The sequence below is a fragment of the Amblyomma mixtum genome, chromosome 4, assembly GCF_055824585.1.
Source record: "Amblyomma mixtum isolate Tamu chromosome 4, ASM5582458v1, whole genome shotgun sequence".
Taxonomy (NCBI): Eukaryota; Metazoa; Arthropoda; class Arachnida; order Ixodida; family Ixodidae; genus Amblyomma; species Amblyomma mixtum.
Window position 1 is genome coordinate 56,886,810 of NC_143015.1, and position 23,700 is coordinate 56,910,509.

The window sequence follows — 23,700 nt, forward strand, 5'->3', positions numbered from 1 at the left end:
ATAGTTGGTTTCACCTTGTAGACATAAAAGCAGTGTTTTAGAAAGAGCAAGCCAGGACCAGGCCTTTATTTTACAATAATATGGAAGGTAATGTACACTGCCACTATGTTACAGGAATCTAATATAAAGCTTTACGAATGGTGATTTGGAGGTTCACGTTCCGCTCTTTCCGCTCTCCAAAAGCTCAACACATAAATTACCGATTTTATATTTCTCTTCACTGGGATTACCGGAAGAGCCATGAAAAATATTTTCATCTTCAGAGTACACTGTCAGTTAAGTGAGCATAAAATTGTTTGAAGAGAAGTCTCCTTTTTTTTCGCAACGAGAACCCTGTGCGACGATTGAATGAGTTTGGCAACCGCAGCTACACACCTCTTATTTTTAGCTCGAATTTCAATGTCAAAAAGGTGCAACCAGCTATTATTCATATTTGCTGGTCATATTATTTAGTTAGTGTGCCGTAATGTAGAAGCCGTTTTCCGCATGCTATAGAAAAGAGGAAACTGCCGTTTCTGCTTTTATTTCCCTACATAATCTGTCATGCACACAGTTATCTGGCGTCGGCGACTACATTGATTGCAGGTCTAGATGCTGGCGCTGGAGAGCCCAGGTCCACTCAGGCCAGCAGTTAGATTCTTTTTTGTAGCGCAAGCTGACTGACTGTGGCTTTGACTGCGACTTCTGTGGCTTTGCTAGTGCGAGTGGCGACACTATACAGCCGCCCTTATAGAACTTTTATTGGAGAATAAAAGTAAGGTTATTTTAATTGCTGCGTAGTAACAATATACATTTCAATCAATGCCGCGTCCCAGTCCAGTTCATTGAGGCTGGCGGTGGGTAAAACGGATGGCTCAGGGCGCGGTAGTGATACGAGCATATTGCGTATAGGTTGCAGAAAGCAGTACTGGAACAAGGCTGCGTGGCGTCAGTGCAAATTCTGTGGAAGGTGGTCGTAGAATAAACAGCCTTCTCCGGGACCTAGGATGCATGAAAGACTGTATAAATATTTCTGATATTCTATCCTGGCGCAAGGCGCACATTTTTCGCAGAAATACCAGCTCTTAATATGTAGTGGTTTAAATGTTCTTGTGTAATTTGCAATGCTTGTTGCTATGAGTAATTTAGTCATAATTTACTCAACTTTGTGCCTAGCCGAATAAACTGTAGAACAAATAAATGTATATTTGTGTGCATAATACTTCCTTTAAATAGAGTTAAGATCGCGAGGCAGCAATCGGGCGCAAAATGTAGGCAGTCACGTTGAGAGCTAGAATGCGATGATAAAAAACTTTCTCTCGGCCTGTATTCATAATTTATACACCGCCATCAAGCAAAAGTAGCGAAAACAAGAACGTTCCACCCCCTTAAACGAGTGAAAAGGCAGGTAAGGCTTTTACGCAAATGAGGATACTGCTGCACCCACGCGTATAGGACGAGTTTGCAGAGTTCACCTCGGTTATTTCTTGAGAAGTTTCGTTCAAGAAGCGGCATACAAGAAAATAAATGCGTGTTGTCAGTAAAGCAGAGTAGTGAATAATTTCGTTTAGCTTGCGTTATCCCTGGTTACAGTCACTATTTTGTTTCCTTTCAAGGTATCCTCTTCGGGAGCCAATCTACACAAAAATGGAAGTTCTAACTTGGCATTATGCCCTGTACAGCCTTCTGGCTTGCCTCCTATCATCTGGAAGCTGGGTCTACTTTGGGGGCATGCTGGAGAACTAGTTATGCTAGACAACTAGTTGTGCTGGAGAATTAGTTGTGCTGGAGAACTAGTATATGGTAAGCTCCGCTCTGAGGGGCATGGATAGAGAAGCGTAACTTGGCAGTACGCTCATGTTGACAACTGTACTTGCTGCAGCAGAAATATATTGCCTTAAACAATCCGAGCCAGAATTTCTAAAAACTTTCTGCCAATGACGACAGATGGTGCGTAAGTGAGATATGTTACAAATCGTTTTTGCGCACCCTTGTTGCATACAGTGCTTGCGTGGTATAATACTCATTGAATCATGCAACTATTGATCCCAGTCTAAGGGTGATCCTGAACTGACTGCTAATCTGTGTGAACTTTGAGAGCGAAAACACAGCTGTTTTGCCGACAGCATCCTTCTTGCAATCTCTGTCAGCGTCCTAAGTCTGCATTCCTTATCGTGAGAACGAACCCACACTGTAGACGCCTCGGAAGAAGGGTTCCAAAGAAGTATCCCGAAGATACATTGCGCAAAAAAGGAAGAAAAAGGGAGAAGGTCAATTACTGGACTTGTTGCTGTTTGTGAGCCTTGTGCTTCTTGCTTCGAAGACCATTCTTTGGCAACTGGAACCATTTTATGCGTACGAAAGGTAGGTAAGAATTGCAGGCCATCCTCAAGTAGCAGTACGGTCGAGTAACTTCATTATTACTAAGCGCAAGCCTGCCTAACATTGGGCAAATAGAAAATGTGTTTTGCTAATCAGAGTCACAATGAAGTGTGTGGCAGAACCCCAGGCTGATACTCAGGCTGACTTCAGCTGCCATCCTTAATGTTCTAGCGTTGTAGTTTTAATTCTCTCCTGTAATCTAACAATGTCACGGGTTATCAGCATTTGTAAGCAAGCTTAAAAATGAAACTGTAGACTTCATATACAGCTTTTTGGCTATGTTGCGCGTTTCGTAAGCATGCAACGCGCTTCACAAATTGGCACAGTGTAAAAATATCTTTAAGGGATACTTGGTACTTTCATAATTTCCACATTGCATACTGCTGAGAGCGCTAGTTTCTTTTACCCCTTGTAAGTTGTAATCTTCCTTCAAATTCCCCAGTGCTTCATGAGTTTCTGTGAAAAAACGGTAAACAGATTTTCTATTACCCAGAGCCAGTTGCCTGTAATTTGAACAAACCCCTTCCCTCCCCCCCTCCCCCCCCAAAAAAAAAACTTACCTTTAATGGCCAACAATGACAGGGTCTCTAGTTTAAGTACCGGACAAATCCTATCCATACAACAGGTAGCTGCAGAAGCCTGAAAGCTCACGTTTTGTAGGGTACGTGACAAACCGTCCCGCTTCCTACAAGTGCCGGAAAAAAGAAAACGGCGCACCAACGCATCATTTTTTGCGTGCTGAATAGCATCGAGTCAATTCAATCGCATTCTTTTTGTCTGTTGCAAACAGGTCTCCTTGGTGTTTTTTCTTTTTACCAGCACGGTTGTGCGGTTCGACTGGTGTGAGTTTTGCGGAAAAAATCTAAACATTCTTCAGCGTTTGAGCCTTTTCTATCAGTCGACTGTCTCATGCTGTACGAGGCAGTTTTCATTTCTAATGCGACATGTACAATGCGTCAAAAATTGACGCAAGTTACGTACTGTATTGTAGGCCACCTTAAGAAGTGGTTGTTACGGCTATGTACAGCTTACTTCTAGAAAACGATTTACTAAAACTTCTTGAAAGTGATGTCATTCGATCTCTAGGTTTATTCTGATTACAATTTAATGATTTTCATTCATGTGAGGTAGGCATACATCTTTCGCGTTGTAGAGAGTCAAATTAAAGTGGCTGTTTCAGCGCTTTTGCTCATGGTAGATACCACTGCATGACGGACAACTAAAAAATTCTGAGAAGACCAACCATGCGCGATGCACATGGTAGCAACCAACATTTGCGGAGAACATAGAGGGGACACAGCCACCTAGGTGTCTGAAAAGTTCCCAACTCTGTTTACAAGGCATGAAATTTTAGGAGAGAACTCTCAACCTTCATGGCCGACCATGACAATCGTGAACGACAGGGATCTCATGCCAGGAAACATTCGAACTTCTGCTTTGACCGTCAGTGTGTTTGACTAAATTTGTCTTCTCTAGCTGCTTCATAATAAAGGAATTCGGGCTGCACAGTTTGGGTGATAAGCGCAGGGACTAGTATCGCGCTCATAAATCAGGACAAGAAAAAAAAAAGGCTGCAAAAGATGCCCACAGAATCAGTCTTGCGGCGCCTTGGAAGCGAATCAAACCAATGCGAGGAACCATTCTGCTTTACGTAATGCAATGTGGAAGGTTGAGAACGTTTTCGTGGTATACTCTGTGTATGTGGGCTCTAGAAAATTGGCTAAAAATAAGCTGAAGACCAGCTCCTCTTCCTTCAACCATTAACGAACCTGCAAATAGTGAGGCATCACATCACAGGTCACGAGATTAGATCTGCTCGAGTACTCTTGCATTGGCGTAAATAGAGAAGTTTTATCTCTAATGTATATCTTGGTTGAAGTCTAAATAACAGAGTAAACAACCCCTACAAAGGGCTAAACACATGTCTATTCATTATTTGTTTTTGTTTTTTCTGCACACACACGCACTAATATTTAGTCGGTAGAGCGGGCGGTGATAACGGGGAATACCAGTTGTTTATGTCCTTGTACAATCTTTTTTTCTCCTACCACGCCAACATCCATGCTTCGCTGTGCTGATAACTATACTGCACATTATCGCTGTTGCTCCAGTGTCTCTTTTATCGCGACCATGGGCGGATATGAAGAGCTTCGCGCTGGCGGCAACGCTTGCCTTACTCGTTATGGCTGGCGGGATGATGGAGACACCGTCATTTTCTCCTGTGCGGGAACACGGAATTGTTTTCCCCTCCCTGACATTGTTGCTGTTGGGACCAAAGTATCATCCGTGTTTCATGAACAGTTGTTGACGCTGTAGTAGTGCTAAGTAGTGATACAGGGACCGTATGCGCGGCATGCTTTCCGTTCCGAAACGAGGAGAGCAGGGCCATCAAGCAGAAAATAGAAAAGACAGGATGACCCAGTCGTTCGGGCGGGAGGAACGTGTTCTGCCGTTCGGCACAGCGTAAATGGTGTTCCCCTGTTTGACCTGAATTCATCCTCCGGCCATTCGGCCAGTGTACAGTCGAGGCGTTTTTTCGTCCTTTTGTATCAGAAGTAGGTCCTTTCGGAGACTAACTGCGTTGTCGCAACCATTAGTCGTTCTCGAGACTAGATGCAGATAGGCTAACAGTTTGTCTAGCCATAAATAATCCACAAGGCTGAAATGTTCTTCTGGAGGAAGCAACGTAGGAGGGCAACCATTCATCCTAAGAGAGCGACAGCTGAACGAATGAAAAGAATTGCGTGCCGGAGGTGGGAGTCGAACCGCTGCCTGATGAAAAGGGAGTCTAGATGCAGGTTGCTTTGCACGCTGCCTTTCGGCTGCATTCCGCGAGGTCTTCTTTCTTCGTCACTGCAGTCGACTGTGTGTGGTGTCTTTGCAACGAACACAGCGTTAGAATTATTGGACTAACAGCTCCAGGCGCCGACGAGTACATGGCGCCGCAGCAACGAAAGGCCTCTTACCATTTTAGGGCACCACCCCGCTGCCCAAAAGTGTGGAGCCGTATACTTACAGCAACGAAACAAAATTAAATGGCGTATACTTTTTTCGTCCACCACCTAACTGGCCGTCATACACGTCTAAAAAAGCGTCCAGTAAATAGTGCCCCACACTACCTGCCGACTGCTCAGATCATCGGAACAGCAGCCTTCGGCTGGGCACGGATAGCGATGGTGCTCTTGTTTATGAACAACTACACCTCGTTTTTTTATTTGTTGCGTATTGTCTCGTACATCGACTGCAAAAGGTCACAGCTGAATAAGCAGCAGATATGCACCGTGGTAACTTACAGTTGAGCAGAGCATGACAGCGGGGTTTGAAAATTATGCTAAAAACGTTGGAACAGTGCGATTTCCAACATAGAAAGGACTTTGCCGACTGGATTCTAATCAAGACAGAAGAGTACCCATGCTTTGTCAGCAGAATACTATGAACCGATGAAGCTACTTTTTTACGTAATGCAAGTGAATATCCACAACGCTCACTATTGTAGTGTCAAAAACCGTCATTGGGTTTCGAAGACACATCACCAATCTCAGTGGCCGGTTAATGTGTCATGTGGAATTTGCAGTGGCACTATCATTGGCACTGTGTTTTTTGATAACTCGCCTACTGGCGAAAGATACGCCAATGATATCTTTTATGGTGCACTTGAGGAGTTTTTTTTTTTTTTTTGCGAAGTTCAATTGGCTAGGATCAAGGCTATTTGGTATCAGCGGGATGGTGCTTCTGCGCACGGCAGCAACAAAGCTTGCAGAGAACTGGATGAAGTCTTCCCGCAGCGGTGGATTGGACGGCAGGGGCTTATTGCTTGGCCGGTAGGGTCGCCAGATTTAACTCACCTCGATTTGTCCCTCTGAGGCTGCGTCAAAGATCAAGTATACCGGTACGAACCACAACATCAGAGAACCTAGAAGAAAAAATAAGTCTGCAACTCGACCCCAGACACCATGATCACGAACGCCACGGAAAATGTGCCTACGAATGCAAAGTCTACATTGCGACAGATTGGGCCTGTTCGGACACGCAATATATTCAAAGTGAGCTTTTTGGAATGAAGATCGCTGAAACATCATTCCGGCTCTATCGCTGCCCCCGCCCTTCTTGAGTTTCAAACCACACCACCTTGCCAAGCTGTCCCTGCTTTTTCAGTAACCGCCAGGAAGTTACTTCCTTTTGTGAAAAGAAAAGACGTTGATATAGTTATTGGTTGCTTTGGTTGCTGCGACAGGAAGTTTATTTACAGGGTTCCATGAAATTGTCCCGTGTGTACGTGGTTGAACCGCATCGATATGTTATGGTAGAAATGCGCTTTCAGCCACTTTAGTTTGAAGTGCATCAAGAGGAAAAGCTCAAGCAGCATGTTCACTGCAGCCTCTTGTTGTTTGGGTAAAACCATCCCGGCACTCATATGGCTGCTTTGAATTCCACCGCGTTTCACGAAACATGATTTGTATATTTTCGTACAGAAAACTAACTTTTTTTACACTAAGCATGTAGCAAGATTGCGAAAAAAATTCCTGCTTTGGAAAATGATAATATAGAGATTTTCTGTTGGGTCCTCACGTGTCGATGTCGGGACTGAACACAGCTCTCGGATTTTCAGTTACATTCCGATTGACTCATTCATGTCATAAGAAGTCGTTATGAAAGAACATTAAGGGCATTATAGGCGTTTTTATGCCCCCTCACTTGAGCAAAAGGAAACGTCTATCCAAGCTAGTGCATAAGTAGGTAGTTTCCAGATTAACAACTTCATTCTTTCGGGATGTATGCCTGGCATGAAATTGTTCAGTAAAAGAGTTTGCGATATCAACTCATTTTTATTACGCCCTACATTTGTGGGAACTCAGTCCTGCACAGAAGCAATAATAGTATTCCGTTGATGTCTACATGCGCGAGCGCTGTGGCCGGAGGGGAAACAACGGCAAATGTACCGTGTTTACTACAGTAAAACAATGTTTTGTCGCGTTTCGGCCGCCACGGCTACAAATTGGCTAACATATTAGCACCGTTTTCTTGACATTTTTCACACCCTCATTACTGCTACCTAGTGAGCTGTGAAATTTTGCTGTGCAGCGGCCAAAAACACAAACCTATCCGGTGCCTGTCTTATTCTATATTGTGTACAAAAGAATGGTCTCGCTTCACGGCATTCCCTCTGCCTCTTATTTTAACAAACATCAAAAATCAAGCGTCTAAAAACAGCTGTGTATTGAAAGAGCTTAGAAGAGTTTCCTACCGCTTGCGCAAGATTGCGTCAGGAGGCCGCAGCGTGAAGGTCACAGAGCGCTGGGTGAAAGCTTGCCTCCACACTTGCTCGGCGATGTGTATGGCCTGTCGTTGTTCTTTCATTTATAGCCAGGATGGGCCATTTCCCCGGCTGCCTATAAATGCAAAGGCATTCGACTTTTGGACGCGACGTCTTTTTCTGCAGCGTTGGACAGAAATGGGCTCAGGAGGCGATAACAGCTCTCAGGCCATTGCCGTTCTGGAGTCCTCGTCAAGGATTTATGCTTCGCTTTCTAAAGTCCCTCACTGTGCGCTACCACTTTGGTCATTTTATTGCAAAGATAGCAGGAAATAACTGGCCTCGTTTTGTGTCTTGAAGCCTTTGTGCGTTCGCCTGTTGTTCTTCAGGGGCATCACTGGTGCGGGAAGCTGCTGAAGTAAGCGTGCAGCATTGAGAGAGGGTCGCAGGGCTATTAGCTTGCGAAGGTCAGATGTAGATACTAATTAATTGCATCGACTGCCCTGCTTCCATAATTCACCACTAACGACACAAAGGGAGTAACGTTGTGTCATTATGTCCAGTCGAAAAATACGATAGAGCCAGTCGCAAAATACAACTGATATTTCTGGCGTCCTGTCGTTACGAGAGATTTTTCTGTAGTGTTGCGAAGTTGTGTGTTGTTGCAACAGAACTAGCTGTGTCGTTAGGATAGGCGAATGCTCAATACAACAGAAAGTTCTGTTGTTACAACAAGAATTTCTGTCGTTTGGTCATAAAATACTACTGGAAAATCTGTTATGACAACAGAGAATGATTCCCCGAGGCTAAATGCTTCTCTTGTTCTCTGTTTTGTTAGATCCTTCCGCTGGGTGGAATAGAAACTGGAAAGGTGTGAAGGTTTTATATCTAATGAATGGTTGTAGTATATGGTAACTACAGACTCACCCATATTAAGTGGAACCGACTGGCAGAAATGGCAACAGAGAAGTCATTAAGGAAAAACACTAGGCTGAAGAAAAGATTGTAACTGAAAAAACGCAATGAGCTGTGCATTACAAATGCTGCGTCATCAGAGAGAGACAGCTAGGAAGAAAAAAATACGTGTCAAACAAGAAGTGGGGCGCTGGGAATTTTGTATGGTTTTAGCGATTTTGACTCGAACTGGCTGATATGTCAAAAAGTGTATTCAGAAAAAGAGCACAGATATATAGCACAAAAACCTGAAAAAATAGAGTAATTCGGCTAACTGGTGAAACCAAATGTTGTTCGACTATTCTTTGAAATTCTATAATATGCTGGTTTATTTCTCTGCCCAAGTTTGTCCTTTCGCATAGCATGCTCTGCTGGTAAAATACTTCAGAACTATCTTCGTGACCTTCACTCTATGACAGACCTGACAACTGTAAATGTTACACGAGCTTTCACATGCCGAAGATGATAGATCTAGAAACGGGTTTTATATTAAGCCTACTTTTGATGAAATTAACATGAAGTCAGGTGATGACAAAAAAATTTGCTCTGCATCTCTTCTTTTACAGGCCGGCAGCTCTTCAGACACGGTATCGTTGCAAGAAAAATTTTGTTCTTAAACAAGTTACGGTCACTTCAAAGCCAGTTAGCAAAATTAGGAGACGAGCAGAACGTGGCGGAGCAACGTTTGTAGCGAATGAGTTCACGGCGAGAGAAAAATGACTTCACCATTGAACAAAGTGGAAGAGTTAAAACTTCACTGAAATTTGTCTCAGCTGTTAACGTCGTGACTACACGCACCTGAGCACAGCTAAGCAAGGCAACTGAGAGAGCTCTGCATTTCCACATTTCTCTAGGAATGGATGGGTTTACGGGATACGATTAAGAAGAGAAAGATTTTTCTTTAAAGGCCGGCCTAGAGCCGCCTTTCTGCGAATAGAGAGAAAGCTGTCGGGGCATATATCAAAATTCGGAACCCATCTTCCGCCGCCTTGATTGCTTCCTTTTAAAATGCAAAATGCCTCCCTCCTGACGTTACCCCGGTCTCCGAAATGCTAAACTTCCAAGTTCTCTCGTGTTTTAAATGAGGCCATCGCCGCTACATCTGGCAGCTTAGCGAGTGTGGTAATATATGTGTGACAGCTACGAACCCTACGAAGCTGCGTCTACTCCCAGTCATTTTGTGAAAATCGAATGCCCCGCCGAAGACAGACGGCTTTCAACAGGAGAGTTTTACGGCGCGAAGGAGAACACAATCAAAAAAGAAACTTTCAGGCTTCTCCATATTTCGTTCCCGACGTGACTGGAATTTCACTTCTCTGCCCGGAGGCTTCCAGGTAAAGGAATTCCCGCCACGTAGATATGTTGGAAGTAGACAGCTGCCTTTGTCAGGTGCGGCCACCGCAATCAAATGTGGTTCCAGAAAAAAAAAGAGAAAACTCGTCTGTAGCAGCGGATTCTCTTTTCACGTGAACGGCGCTCCGTGGCGGACACTTTAATAGGTTCGAGATTCTCCAATTTGCTTCCTGGTTCTCCTAAGATGTCTTCCTATTTCACAGCTGAATATACGACAAGCAATGAACTTCCCTTCGACCGTGCGCAACCAGGAAACGCTATGTTCCATATCATTTAGTAGGCGAGCCTCTTTTTCCTTTCATTTCATTGTCGACTTTAAAAAATGGTGCCAATAAAAGAATGTAAAATTAGTTATCATTGGAGTTCTTTTTGTTAATTATGGCCGGATTACTTTACCTAAGTGCTAAGAATGTTATTTTATTCCTAGCATTGTTCTAAGAAATCGAAACGGTGTTTTTCGGATACAGGTACTTTTATTGGAAAATGTTGGTGGTTGATGGACTCACACCTTTACCCATTTACGACTACTACTCGTTTAAGCGAAAAGGTGCACGAGGGCTGTTTTCAGTGCAGCCCTGTTCCATATTACAACAGCGCGAATATTCTAGAATAGAATCAAACCGACTCGCCCAAACTTTTTCTCCTCCCGATGGCCCTCTTGTCTGTTCCTTCGCTCTCCCTGACGCTTTCACTCGGTTATATTTGTTGAACGTTTTTAGACAAGTGTGCTGGAGCAGAGTTAGGAACCCTCTAAACCTAATCAAAAATGTCAAACACTGTTTCGTAAAGCAGTTTCTGATGTGGTGAGCGCCATCTTCAAGAGTGTTCGCTAAGAGTGCTAGCGTAGCTAAAAGCACTGCACAAACTTAACTGATCATTCACGAACAGCAGCTAGGCGGACACCGCTGCACTTGGCCCTTGACTTGTGAACGCCAAGACTAGCTTCGTTATTGGTGCTTTTCTCTCTTGAGTGGTGCGTGTAGTTTTTCTAACCATAACACCATTTTCACTGCAGGAGGGTATCAATTTCGGACTTTTTACGGTCTACATTGGTCAGGCGGGTCGCTGTCTAAGCGACCGATTAAGGAAGTATAACAATTCCCCAGATAACGACTGCTACTCGACCTTGCCCCTCCGTTGTAACGTCTGCAAATGCTACCCTCTGCAGAAAAACACTTCGGTAATCGGTCGGCATGATGGAAGGCTTGAACATGAGCTGTTTGAAGCAGCAAAGATCGCTCAGAGCGAGCGATGTACTTATTTATTTATTTATTTATTTATTTATTTATTTATTTATTTATTTATTTATTTATTTATTTATTTATTTATTTATTTATTTATTTATTTATTTATTTATTTATTTATTTATTTATTTATTTATTTATTTATTTATTTTATTTTATTTCTTTATTTATTAACCTGCCATCCAGAAAGAGCAGCGATTTCTGATATTTTCTTTTTTTTGCCTTTACCTATTCATTGTGTCCACCCTTGACAACACTTTTGCACTTTGAGCTTAATTTTCAGTCCTGTCAGGGATTAGAAGGTTTTGCGCACATGTGCGAGTGCTCCCGTCAGGAACTGTGTCCTTTAATAAATCTCTTAAAAGCGCTTTTTCCAGCAACTTCTCTGCTGTATCCTTGTGTCTTCTCGCTTCCACACTTGACCATTACTATTATCAGCCTAAGCGAGACGGGGGGAAGATTAAATTCTTGTAGATTCCAATCACTCCGACAGACTCGTTGCTTCTCTTGGTTTCTTCGGTAACTGCTGTTTTGTCGACTCTGTTTGGGGCAAAACTCACAGCTTGAGCCTTTTGTTAAGCTCTCAAGCGTCCTCATTCATTTATGATTTATGGGTGCTTATGGTCTCAAAGCGACTAACACTTTGAGCGTCGTATTTCATTCCTTAGGTTTTTAGACTGAACGGCAGGCTTACATGTCGAGCACATTTTCATTTCTTTTGTGAAAGATATGCGCGGTATGTAGCTTTCCTTCATGCCTGTCAAGAAAATGCACTTGCTCTAAGCTCTTGCACTTGGTAGATGTTGACTTTGCAAATGTATTTTAGTCCTTGTATCTCTCTGGAACAGTGGGTAGACTACAGAAGTGCAACTTAAAGGAAACTGGGAAGAAGAATAGCGAGACACGTACATGTCCCTGGTTGCCCATTCAAATTATACATTCATTCTATTATTACTTCGACCTTTTAGCCACCCTTGGCTCTTAAGGTTTTTCCTCCTTTCCGTAAATTCTTTCATAGTAGCTCATTGAGCTGGGGCTTGACATTTACATTTCAGGGATAGATATTCAGTTGTATTAATTCGTCTTACAATGTAGTGTCAGAAAGAGATTATGCTGCAATACAGATGTTGTGTCCTGGGTCATTGATGCCGCGTAGAGCAACCAGCATGGGCCATCCTAGTGTTATCGCAATGAAACTTGCAGTAATTTACACATCCTGAGTAGTATTTGTCCAACAGAATATTCGGCCGCTTCACTACACTGCGCAGGGGCAGCCGCACTACGTCACACCTCGTGGAGTTGCCAGTGCGACACGGCAGACTCCTATGTGCAAGACCCATCATAGCAGGCGCGGAAGGAGGTTTTGTCCAGCTGAAGCCTGGAGGATCAGAGACATCTGGTGGATCGGGTGAGATCTCCTGCAGTCTTCATAAGAGCTCTCTACAAACGCAAGGGAAGACTTCCTAGTAAAGTTTTTCATCCCTTCTTGCGAAGGCAAAAGAAGTATTTAGGCCACGCACAACACCTTTGGGCTCCGGCAACGTTGAAACACGAGTGCAAAAAAGGAAATATCAAAAAAGGATATGAATACACCGCAAAGCGATGAACAAATAAATAAAAAAAAGTGCACGCAGTGCCTGTTATGGACAATTTTCGTCGAGTGTGGTCGCGTTTGCACTTTTTCTTGCACTGCATAGTATGCCAAGCTGCCAGTCGTTGAACACTTGATGTGCTTACATCTATGCAAGTTTAGGGTGTTGTTTAGTAGTTAGGACAGTTGGTTGGATGACCAAGAAATTTCCTGCAAGGACAGGGGAAAACACAACAGCTAAATGAATTGTTGCATTGTTATAAGCACACGGTGCTAAAATGATAGAATTTGCATAGTAAAACTGCAACCAAATGTTAGAGCCGTTGGCTTCAGTATTAAAGCGCTCCAATAGGCCTCGGTCTGCGTACCTAATTTTATTGTGTTTGAAGGGTGGATATTTTGTAACAGAGGAGAATGTCGAAGCATGTCAGTGGCTAGCGACGCACATATCAGCGTGAACTGGCAGTGACTGGCGGGTTTTGTGGGTTCAAATCTATAAACAATTCACATTGCATAAGATCATGAATGATGGTTTGGTTTATTGGGGTTTAACGTCCCGAAGCAACTAAGGCTATGAGAGACGCCGTAGTGAAGGGCTCCGGAAATTTGGACCATTTGGGGTTGTTTAACGTGCACTGACATCGCACAGTACACGGGCCTCTGGAATTTCGCCTTCATCGAAATTCCGCTGCCGTGGCCGGGATCGAACCCGAGTCTTTCGGGTCAGCAGCCGAGCGCCGTAACCACTGAGCCACCGCGGCGGGGCAATCAATAATGAAGAGATGATCACGGAGACAGTTGACTTCGGATTTCTAGAAAGATGCTGCACCAGTATGAGCAGCACAGAAGCGGAAGCGAGGCTTGAACAAAACAATCCAAACGGATTTTAGTAAAGAACACAGACTTTCGGCAAAGTAACAGTAAACGAAAAGCATGATAGCTAAGTTACTGTTCTACGTTACGCAGCATATTTATCTGTGTTACTTCAGGCGAGGATTTTAGTTATTGCGGGAATGCTATGTACCCTGAGTAATGTTCTAAAATGTCATTTTTTTTGGATGGCGATCAAAATGTATACGTACGTTAACTTTCCCGCATTTATTATATAAGTCTCTGTAATTTTTAGCTCGCTCAGCAAGAACAAAAAATTTTGGCAGCCACTTTGTGACAGGTATCATGAAATACCTCCAGGTAGCAAAAAGAGAAGCAAAACACTAAAACATCTCTCGCGGAGAAAGAACACAGGCACTGCCTGATGGGAGAGATGCTTCTGACACTGTGTGTGCGTATCTTTATTTTTTTTTTGCTGGTGACCGTTCTAAATCCTGTGTCAACACACACAGCAACCCTGTGTACACAGCGCAATAGAAAATACATAGTTAGGATCTCTCTTCTGATCGATCCTTGTATGCCTACACTATGAAATAGAAAACAGGTGCTTGCGTAGGTATGGTGTATGGCATTCCTTTAGCTAAAATTTTTGGAAAACACCTTCACACTGTTGACGAGAGCGGCGGATTCCATGCCGAAGGCCTAATTTTATCACTTGCGGTGAGCTTATGTCCCGTATGTCACTCCCCACTCACTTGCAGACTTGTCCCCGTATTCCTTGGAGCGCCCGGCAAATACCTTCAGTACATGAGAATGCGACTGTGTAGTTTCAGAAGTACTCGCATTTGGGCGTGTTGGTTCATAACTTTTCAGGACGACACAGGGGCGCAATAAAAGTGATTCATCTGTGATACTTCGCCGATCTGAAATGGTTTTCTTAGATAGATTTCTGTAATCACCTGCCTTTGGATTTCTTTTGTTGTTCTCTGGTACCCACGTGCTTGTGATTCGCACAGTGGCGCTTGGGTAAAGCGAAGGTATATTAATGGTCTACTTCGAATAAAGCTGTTGATAGTAAGCGCTCGTCGCTGTCTACTTCTATGTCCGTGTCTTTTATTGCGCCCCTGTGTCCTCCTCAAAACTGTGTAGTTTTCCAGGATATGGCAGTTTACGCGCTGAAAACTAAACTGGTGCGTGTAACTTCAGTTACATTTCTCTGATACGTGTTATGCTGCCTCCTTTCGGGCTATTGTAAGTAGAGAAAATAAGACTTTTTGCAAATCATACGTGGCAGTATAAAAAACAAATATTGCACCAAACTCTTTGGAGCGCATTTTTCAAATGAAATCGACGCGAAGCTTTGCAGCAAAAGTGAAAAACTTCATTATTTCTAGAAGGAAAAAGCAATGTGGTTTCTTGGACAGGAAGCCGCCATTGCACTTGCCGTCACTCGCACGGAAGCCCGGTATATATTAAGTGACTCTAAAACTGCGATCTTAAATTTTGCTCGAGGCCGAGTTCATGTCCCTGCTTTTGGCATACTGGACTCGGCCGATGCACCCCCGCCCCGCCATGTGGAGCTGATATGGGTGCCTGCGCACACCGGGAATCCCGGAAACGAGGCTGCCAACCTTTTAGCCCGATATTCTTTAAACCGGGCTCAGGTGGCCTCGGATCGGGGATTCACGAAGGAGCGCATACACATTCAGTGAGCTGACCCAGGCATACAGAGCCTCACGCCAGCTCTACCCCCCGCCCCACCCCTCCCTAGATAACAATACCAAAATTGCATACGGGATACGGACCCCGCACACCGTTACCTCATATGGGCCCCTGCTCATTAGGGGTTGGCAGGAAACGAGGCAGCAGACGCAGCCGCCCGCGCGCTCTCTCACCGGGCTGTTTTCTCTTCCCCGTCCGATCAGGAACCCGATTTTAATCCGGTCTATACATTCAAAGATATTACAACATATTATCAAAATTGTCATCGCCTTTACCCTAGCCCATGTAAAGGCCTTAAGAAGGCGGATGAGCGGCTCCTTCTCCGCCTTCTCACCAATACATTGCTGTGCCCGGCAGCGCTAAAACATTTAGACCCCTCCTTTAGCGGCAGCTGCCCACACTGTAGTGCAGTGTCTTCTGACACTTATCACATGGTGTGGGCCTGCCCCTCCAACCCCGCTATTCCCCCCATCCCCAACCCAACCCGGGAGGACTGGGAGGCGACCCTGCTCGGCTGCCACGACTTACAGGCCCAACAAGCCTTAGTCGTGTGCGCCCCGGGCGGCGGCAACCGCCACTGGGGTCCCATACTAGGGACCTCCACCTAGTGTTTGTAAGGATCGGTCCCTTACGGGCTGATCCAAACATACCTCCTGCTCATTCGTAATAAATGTTTTCACCACCACCACCAATAGATAACAAGCACGCAACACTCTCGCGCAGACTACAGACACACACTCTCCCCTCACCCCTTAACCTTGCCCACTATCATCCATCCTTTCCCACTTCTGCATGTGCCCTATGCCCAGAACCCTTCGCTTCTTCCCTCCACATCCTTTCCCTCTGCCCGGCGGACCCTCCCCCGCGGGACCTAGAGAACCTCAAGACCTGGGAGGACTGGGAGACCCTGCTGCGCTCGGAGGACCCGGCCGTGCAGACCATCGCCACCGGCCGTGCTGCCAGTGTTATGGACCTCAGGAACATAAACACTTGAGTGCAGTGGGGTCGTGCGGGGACCCTGGGGCATGTAACAAGTGAAGGCGGGCTAGTTGGTGGTTGACAATGGAGTGCATATTGCAACCGCGCTAAAACGACGCAGGACAAGAAAGGAAAACACAGGACAAGACGCGCCCCGAATTCCTCTGTAAATAAAGGTTTTCTCTCTCTCTCTCTTCGGGTGTCCACCGAGATGACAGAGAACTACTGCGCCATTTCCTTTCCTCAAAAAGCGTTGCGTTCAAAGGGCAAGGCATTGCGCCGAACGGGTGGTGGCGTTCCTCCCTTCCTATATCCACCGAGATGACGGAGAATTACTGCGTAATTTCCTTTCCTCAAAAAGCGTCGCGTTCAGAGGTCAAGGCATCGCGCCGAACGGGTGGTGACGTTCCGTGGGCTGCCTGGCAGCGCTACAACACGCTTTCGCATTCCACTCGTAAAGGCAAAGCTTAAGTCATCAATTAGCGGTTAATTAATTAATCATTAATCAGTAATTATTCACTAATTCGTTACTGATAAGTAATTTGTCATTACTTCGTCATCAATTATGTGTGACGTAATTCAGTGGTAACGTCACCAGTGTCACATAGGCAAAGTGGTGCGGAAAACGCTTTCGCCTCTACGTACTTTAGACAGTTTCGAACGCGTTGCATGTAGTACATTCTTGTCAGGCCTGGCTCTCGTCGTGTCCGCGTACGCTTCGTGTTATGCCCGTAAACATTTCATGCTTACTCTACTCTCGGTTACGGGAGAGGTAGAGATTTTTTTTTTTTTTGCAATTTGTGGGGGAGCTTTTAGGCACGGTCGTTAACAGTTCATGACCTCATGTGAATAAGAGTTTCCCTTTTCATCCCTACCGAAGCTGTATAAGTCCATTGTCCACGCAGCTTTCTCTGGTTCAGAATAGCATTACGCGTATCTCCGAAGCACGTTTCCTCGAGTGCTATGCGACCGAGAACTGAGAGGCTTCTCTCTTTCGAGTGCAGAACATAGGTCATCTATCGCATGCGGTTTTCTTTTCTTCAAACCACTGGTCCAGCCACCACGCCTTCAGAGAAGTCCAGTAGTGGTACACCTCTCTTCGTGTTGTCGGGCCTCTCATTCGGGGTGTGCACTTTGAGAGCCAGTCGAGTACGTGACCGTGTCTTCGTCGACTGCCTTTTTTCACCATTGGTCCGTAAACCCCGAGAGTAGCACCGCGAATTTGTGCTATACTGCAAGTTCTCGTTGAAGCGCAACTCTTTTTCTCTCCTTTGCAAATCTTCCTATAGTGTAGCTTTGTCTCACTTTTGTTTTTAGCAAGCGAGCAAGCGCGCTACAGTCTTTTCATTATAGAACATTTTTTTTCTCTTGTTGCTGGGAACTTGCCCCATCCAAATGGCACTTAGCCACTAAACGACGTCTCCAATGGAACACTTGTCTTGCGTAAAAAGAAAGAACATTTTCAGAGCAAGACGAACAGAGTGTGGCGGTAAAGGGCATCTGTTTCCGTATCTTTTTTGTTTCATCCATTGCGTGCGCTATTTTATTGCTAAGTTAGGCTTTCACTTACTTCAACTGCACCCCTGCCAATGCAGCCAGCTGTTCGATGACTCAATCATGAGTGGGGTGAAGTGGAATGGACAAGACTGGTGTCAGTACGCTTGGGATTTCCTGCGCTGTGGTCTCGCTTGGCTCCAGAAATCTCCAAGACTCTTAAACCCCAGAAACAATCTAGAGTTTACCAAAGAAAATAAAAATATTGCCTACTAGTGTACATGTTTGCTCCAAACGTGAGCCATCAGGCTTTTCAACAGCTTAAGCAGCCATAAAAACTTCCGGAAAAGAAGACGACAAACGCAAGGAGCTGATTTTCAAACTTCACCAGAAACCGCCGTGAGTCTGAAAGCATGTGAGGGCTATCTGTTTCCTGTATTCTTTGGGCCGGTGCTCTCGCCGTTATCTTGGATCGGGCGGGAGGGGTTGGGGGGGGGGGTGGGGGGGGTGTAGGCTTTTCCGCACAACTCCGGGTAGAGATTTTTCTGCAGCGGGCCGATCCGATTTCCTTTGCGATTTCACATTAAGCTCTTGTCTTCAATTGCCTTTGAAATGAAGTGCTTTATTTCTAGTTACGAAGCTTTAAATGGTGCCAACATCAGTCACTATTACGTTTAGACGCGTATGTAACGAAATTCATGTTTAAATTAAGATGCAAGTGTACTTCAATAAAGCGCAAGAAAAACGGCACTAAATTGGCCGCTATAAGTAGCATGATGATTATTTCCAGCTCCGATCAAATTCGCTGGTGACCACTCATGCGCGCTTAGTTACTGCTACGACAAAGTTTGCAAAGCAGAGAGGCCTCTATTGCTTACGAAGGCAATTCGAAACGCTCCCGACATTTTTTTTAAAGCACTTTTTCTAGTGTGCGCGCAATTTTTCAAAAACGTTTCTAATATGTATGTTGTCTATTATTTAACAAACTCGATAATTTATGTTGCAGAAATCTCATCAGGTTATTGTTTTAAGAATAAGTGCAGTTAACACGAATTTTCGGATCATGTAGCTCCGTGTTCAACTTTTGAACAGGTCTTCCTCAATGCTGATTTTAGGACCCTTGTTATTTAATATGTACGGGAATTATATGACAACTCGTTTATTAAACTCCTTCCTGTATTTGCGGGCTGGCGTTAAACAGTAGCTCCTAGAGAGTGTGCTGTGTGCTACACGGGGCGTCGAGAAAAACGATGCGGCCTTCCACTTCGTCTTCGGTGAACTTGATGCTTTGCTGAAACGTGTTTAAAATGAGAAGGACAGTGGAAGACCCTTCAGGCTTCCGCTGGCCACAGAACAGGCCACCGGCAGAGAGGCTGAAGCAATAGTGGGAGGGAAACACTGACTTAATTCTTTCAACCAACACACTACAACACTCCTTTGTTGGATGCTGTCACAAAAGTGGTACGCATTTGTATATTCTCAATTTCTGGTAATTAAGCATCTGTAAGTTCTAGAGTTTGTTTATATCACATGTCAATGTATCCTGTATGCCTGTGCCTTGGTCGATCGTCGCGAGAGCGCGAGTACGTGCGCGTCGTCTTCGCGTGTTAGTTTCCGTCCAGTTAGGCAGACCCCCCGCAGTGCGCGAGCGGGGAAGCACACCCGGCTTGTTGTGTATATGTGTTAGGTTTTCGAGCTCAAAGTCACCCCTAACAGGCCCAAAGCTTTGGGCTTCCTTTTCAACTTTTTAACTTTCCTCGCCTGCAAGGTGCCCCCTTGCAGGACAGAAGATGTTGGCGTACGTGACCATTCTTTTGGTTGTCCTACTTTTTTTTTTTTCACCCTCAAAATGGCGGCCATGCATAGTGGAAGGAGCGGAGCCTACGTGCTCCGTCCTTTGTGTATCGACTGCTTGGTGCGCTTATGGGTATTTGTTTTATGGGGGCTGTCCCTTAGAGTGAATTATTGGATGGGAGGGAGTGTCTTGTGCGTTGACAACCGACGGCTGGAGAAGAACCCGAGTTGGACACAAGAGTAGTGCGCCTCTCGCCTCCGAGCACTCCGGACTCCCCGAGCCGCCGCCGCATCGCACTCCGAAGAACGCCACAGGACTCCGGAAGGACCGTCACCTTCGAGAGCTCCCCTTCTGCGTCGTCTTTGTGAGTGGACTGCCGCCGCGCTCGCTGGACCGTTTCCTAATTGACTGTGAACTTTCCCTTCACTCCTATTCTGTAATTTTCGATGTCTGTGTGCAACCTGCATGTAACCTGTTAGTTGAAATTTGACTGTTGTATTGATATTACTAGTTTCCCTGTCCGTTAGTTATTGTGCTTTGTTACTTTCACTTTTTTTGTAAATGCTTGCTTCTGAGTCTCCTGCAGTTGATACTGATAATACATCTTATTTTCGGAGACTGACTTCGTGGTTCTGTCCTCATTCACGACGCTGAACATAAACCGGCTACCGCTGGGCGTCAAAGCTCCAACCCCTTTGCCTCGGTTCGGGAAGGTGCCTCGCGCTCCTTTCGGAGCCGTGACAAATTCTGGCGTCCGCGACAGGACTTTGACGTAATGAGTAAGCGTTGTGGATGGTGACCGAGCCTCGAATTACAAGTGATCTCGAAGAGTGAGTTAGTTCAGAAGTGTGCATTGCTGATAGATGGTTTTTCAGTTTTGGTAGTTTGCTTTGTCAGTTTTTGATTGTTCCTATGCTTTTGTGAACATGGAGCTAGAGAGATTAGTATCCATAGGTGGGCAGTTAGGTCTCTCAGGAGTGGAACTGAGAAAATGGATCGAGGACGAGCAAGCTCGGCAGAGGGAGGAAAGGTCCATCGCACGGCAAACCGCAGAACAAGAACGCGCGGCAGCAAAAGAGGCAGGTGAGCTCGAAGCCAAGCTTCTTCAGCTAAGATTATCGCTTCGACAGGCGGGAGACGAGTCCGTGGTAAGGGCTGACGGCCGCGACGTGGTAGCAGAACCCAGTTTCCGACTGAACCCCAGCCGGCTGCTTGTTTCCTTTGACGAGAGGAAGGACGACCTGGATGCGTACATCAGGCGGTTCGAGGGCATCGCCCGTAGCCAGAAGTGGCCTGAAGACCAATGGGCGACGGCACTGAGCACATGCTTAAGCGGGGAGGCGTTGAATGTTTTCGGGCGACTTACACCAGAAGACGCCTCCGATTACAAGAAGGTCAAGGCGGCGCTCTTGAAGCGATTTCGATTTACAGTCGACGGGTTCCGAGAGAAGTTCCGGAGCGGGAAACCAGCCGACGGCGAGACAGCCGCACAATATGCAGCGCGTCTAAGCCACTACTTAGACCGCTGGGTGGAGCTGTCTGAGATCCCCCTCGAGTACAAAACGCTTCGTGAGTTCTTCATTAAGGAGCAATTTCTGAGCAGCTGTCACGCGAGCCTGTCATTGTACTTAAAGGAGCGGAAGGCAGGAACACTGCAAGACATGCTAAACCTCGCTGATCAATTCTTGGACGCACAAGGAGGTGTCAACCTAGCGAAGGGAAGAAAGGAAAGCCGGGAGGAAGCAAACAAAGCAGGAGGCGACGAAAGAAAACCAGGCGAGAGGGGAGCGTCGAGATGTTATCTCTGCGGCCGGACGGGGCACACTGCCGCGCAGTGCCGGAGCCGCGTCCCTGCCAACCACCTCCCCCACTGCTTCAAGTGTGGCCGAAAAGGGCACAAAGCGAATGCGTGTCGACAAGGCGCGCCTGAGCCGAACCAGGCAGCCTGTGTGTACTCCCCCCCCCGAGGGAGGTCGAAAAGAACATTTGCGACGGCTATCTCGAGTTGAAGGATGGTAGCCGTATTCCCGTTGTCAGTGCGGTGCGAACAGCGCGGAAGAGGTTTTTGGTGGAAGGATTACCCGTAGTTGCGGGAAGTTTGAACGGGAGGGCAGTCACTGTGTTGCGTGACACCGGTTGTAACACCGTGATTATCCGGAAGGATTTGGTAGCAGATGACCAGCTAACGGGGACGAGTAAACCCGTGTACTTGGTCGACGGCACAGTGAAGATGCTCCCAGAAGCGCAGGTGCAGGTCCGGACCCCCTACTACAGCGGAAATCTCGTAGCACTGTGCATGCAGGACCCTATATATGACCTGATAATGGGTAATATTGAGGGTGCCAGGGCTCCTGATGATCCCGTTGAACCAGTCGAAGGGGCTACTGTGGAAATGGATTTAGTCGCCGAAACCACCGCCGCCGTAGTAACTCGCGCTCAGACCAAAAAGGGGCCCCCGAAATTCCAGAAACTCGGCACTCCGGACGCGGAAGGACAATTCGAGGATGGCGAAAGCTATGCAGCCGATCAAGAAAAAGATCGAACGCTGCAATCGTGCTTCTCACAAATCGACAAGCAATTAAAGTGTCGGGATGGTGAGAGCAGCATTCTGTTCAAGAAGGAAGGCGGCCTGTTGTACAGATGCTACATGGAGAAGGACGGACGACAGGTGCGACAGCTGGTCGTTCCCGAACGGCACCGGGAAACGGTGCTCAAGATGGCTCATGACAGCATGATGGCAGGACATCTGGGTGCCCAGAAAACAAAAGAGCGGATTTTAGAGGAGTTTTTCTGGCCTGGCATCACGGCGGATGTCAAGAGATTCGTCGCATCATGCGACATTTGTCAGCGAACCACGCCGAAGGGGAGAGTGCCACGCGTTCCCCTTGGGAAGGCACCAATCATTGACACCCCTTTCAAACGGGTGGCCATTGACATCGTCGGGCCAATCTACCCTCCGTCCAAACAGGGCAATAAATACATCTTAACGCTGGTCGACTATGCCACCCGTTACCCGGATGCGGTGGCTTTGCCCAGCATAGAATCCGAGCGTGTTGCTGAAGCTCTGGTGGCGATGTTTTCGCGATTCGGTGTCCCCAAAGAGGTACTCAGCGACCGTGGCACAAACTTCACCTCAGAATTGATGAAGGAAGTGGCACGGCTGCTTTCCATCCACCAACTTCACACCACTCCATACCATCCCATGGCTAACGGGTTAGTGGAGAAGTTCAATGGCACATTGAAGATGATGCTAAAGCGAATGTGCGCTGAGAAGCCAAAAGACTGGGATCGGTACCTATCCCCTCTTCTTTTTGCCTACCGGGAGGTGCCCCAATCCAGCCTGGGTTTCTCGCCGTTTGAGCTCCTCTACGGCCGACACGTGCGTGGGCCACTGGCTATCCTAAAGGAGGTGTGGACGAACGAGAGCCTAGATGAAGAGGCAAAGACCACTTACGAGCACGTACTCGACCTTCGAAACAGACTGGAAGAGGCGTGTCGGTTGGCGCATGAGGAACTTGAGAGGGCGGGAACTCGTTATAGGAAGTTCTACGACCGTAAGGCGAAGGACCGGAACTTCGAACCTGGCCACAAGGTGTTAGTGCTGCTCCCAACTGATAGCAACAAGTTGTTGCTGCAGTGGAAGGGCCCATTCGAGGTCACCGCCAAGAAAGGAGACGCAGATTACGCCATTCAGACGGCTAGCGGGTCAAAGATTTTTCACGCAAATATGCTAAAAAAGTAGGAAGAGAGGGGAGACGCACACGCCAACAGACTGTGCCTGGTGATCAGCAGCCTGATTGAAACGGATGAGGACAGTAAGCTGCCGGTTCCAGAGTTTAAGAAAACAGAGGGAGTGGCAGAAGTGAAACTGTCCCCACACCTCGATGCCGCGAAGAAACAGCTCCTTTTGTCTACAATGGAGAAGCACGCGGCTATTTTCTCTAATGTTCCCGGCAAAACTGAATGGATGGAGTGCAACCTCCCGCTTACGACAACCACACCAGTTCACGTCAAGCAGTACCCTCTACCGTTCGCAACCCGGCAAGGTATCGAGAGCGAAGTGCAAGAAATGGAGAGGCTGGGAATTGTTGAGAAGTCCGTGTCCCCATATAACTCTCCCGTA

At 46.3% G+C, this 23,700-nt stretch overlaps 1 pseudogene; it reads left to right on the plus strand.

The window, feature by feature from the left end:
• Positions 1 to 19,618: 19,618 nt before the first annotated feature.
• LOC149346543 (uncharacterized) lies at positions 19,619 to 23,319 on the plus strand (annotated as a pseudogene).
• The last annotated feature ends 381 nt before the right edge of the window (positions 23,320 to 23,700 follow it).